The sequence below is a fragment of the Aotus nancymaae genome, unplaced genomic scaffold (assembly GCF_030222135.1).
Source record: "Aotus nancymaae isolate 86718 unplaced genomic scaffold, 86718_ANA_hifiasm-v0.15.2.pri h1tg000009l, whole genome shotgun sequence".
In the NCBI taxonomy this organism is placed as follows: domain Eukaryota; kingdom Metazoa; phylum Chordata; class Mammalia; order Primates; family Aotidae; genus Aotus; species Aotus nancymaae.
The window spans coordinates 1,353,850-1,355,954 of record NW_026988420.1 but is presented as its reverse complement, the minus strand read 5'-3'; the positions used below and the strand labels follow the sequence as shown (position 1 = coordinate 1,355,954).

General features: G+C 47.1%; 1 non-coding gene across 1 annotated transcript; it reads right to left on the bottom strand.

The window, feature by feature from the left end:
* Positions 1 to 428: 428 nt before the first annotated feature.
* On the bottom strand, positions 429 to 559 carry LOC135273891 (small nucleolar RNA SNORA3/SNORA45 family). The gene has a single exon (XR_010341679.1). It is a non-coding gene; the product is annotated as a small nucleolar RNA SNORA3/SNORA45 family (small nucleolar RNA).
* Positions 560 to 2,105: the final 1,546 nt, after the last annotated feature.

The window sequence follows — 2,105 nt, the reverse complement described above, 5'->3', positions numbered from 1 at the left end:
ATGCAAGGATGTAGTTTTACATTACATGCAGCTGAAAGGATGCAGGTATTTTTGCATAAGAGATTTGAGTGGATATAAACAATGTAGCTACAGCACCAGTGAGAAAAATCCCGGGTTCACCCATCACCAGGCAGTCCAGTGTCAGCAAGTAGTTGACTTCAACTTTTGAAAGATGAACACCCAGTCTAAAACCTGCAGTTGCAGTTCCACTTCATGGATGCTGAAGGTTCCTTGGCCACCGTGACAGGAGAAAGCTCTCAAAAGCTTTCCCCAGAGTGCTTATACAATCACCTGAGACCCTCACTCAGAAAGCATGAGAACGGAAGAGGCTTTCCTGCTGTTCCCTGTGGATGTGTCACGAGCTCCCTTCTGGAAGTTGGCCAATCACACGTGAGAAGTCCACCTTCACATCTTTTTTTTTTTTGTATGTATGTTTCTGATCTGGGCACTAATGGGGGCACCGACTGCCCCCGCCAGTGAATCAAGACCAGTAGATTCTCTCCGAGTGCTCCAGCACACCAGGATGAGAGTTGTGTCAGGATGTGACTCTAGTCTCGGCCACCCTCACATCTTGGCAGGTAACTCTCTTCATATTTCAGAAGCACAGAAGGATACGTATCTAGCTAAAAAGCACTCATGGCCTGAAGAAAGACAAAATAATAGAAATATAAAATTAAGTACTATCTTAGTTTCTTCACACTACTTTAACAAAATACCTTAAACTAAATGGCTTATAAACAACAGAAATTTACTTCTCCTAGTTCTGGAAGCTGGGAAGTCCAAGATTTAGGTGCCAGTAGATTTGGTGTCTGCTGAGGGCTGACTTCCTGGTTCAAAAATGGCACCTTCCAGCTGTGTCTTCACATGGTGGATGATATGGTTTGGCTGTCTCCACCCAAATCTCATCTTGAATTATAGTTCCGACAATCCCCATGTGTTGTGGGAGGGACCTGGTAGGAGGTAATTCAATCACAGGGTGGTTACCCGCATGCTGTTCTCGTGATAGTGTGTGAGTTCTCACGAGATCTGATGGTTTTGTAAGGGTTTTCTCCCCCTTTTGCTTGGCACTTCTCCTTCCTGCCTTCACGTAAAGAAGGACATATTTGCTTCCCCTCTGCCATGACTGTAAGTTTCCTGAGGTCTCCTCAGCCCTGCAGAACTGCGAGCCAATTAAACCTCCTTCCTTTATAAATTACCCAGTCTGGGGCAGTTCTTTACAGCAGTGTGAGAACAGACTAATAGAGTGGAAGAGAAGAATTCCTCTCGATTCAGCCCCTTGTAAGGTTACTAATCTCATTCATGAGGGTTCCACTTTCAGGATCTAATCACCTCCCGAAGACCCCTCCCTCCTAATACTGTCACATTAGGGGTTAGGTTTCAACATATACATCAAGCGGGGAACACAAACATTTAGTCCATAGCAAACACATTGATTTATACCATTTAACTAGCTGTAAGGCCGGTGCCTCCTTGGGAGCCGAATGGACACGTCCTTCTCTCTCCGCGCCTAAAAACTACGTCATCATTCTGAGCGCATTGCTCAGCATTTGCCCTCTCCGCGCGGGCTCCCCCTTGCCCATTTCCACATTACAATCTCAGCCCTGAACCCGCCAAAAATTTTGAAAAATCCCGCCAAGTACCTGCCCTATGGTACCTTCCCCCGTACGTCCTCGACTAGCCCCTCGTCCGTGCTCACTCCCTTCATACCCAATGGAAATGCCCCCGCTTTGTTCACCTCGCCCGTCCCCAGTCTTTTAATACCCAATAGAACTACCTTGTCTTTGTTTCCCCGTAGTCAATCAGCTACTTCTACTCCCTATAAAACCCCGCGCCCCAAGAAGAGAAGCGCAACTTCTTTGGCCCCTTTCCAGGACCATAGAACCTTGCCCGGGAGCTGAATAAATTGGCTTTTAATTCCCTCACTCCAGTCTCTGTTTCCTCCTTGAACTCAAGGAGAAGTCTAACACCAGCTATCTTGATGCTTTTAATCCCTTGAACTGCTCATCTCTGGCCTCACAGCTTGTGCACTGTGGGTTCTCCTGTTCGAACTCTCTCCGCACAGCTGCCTGGCTCACCTCTTGCTTCCTCCAGGCCACTTCCCCATT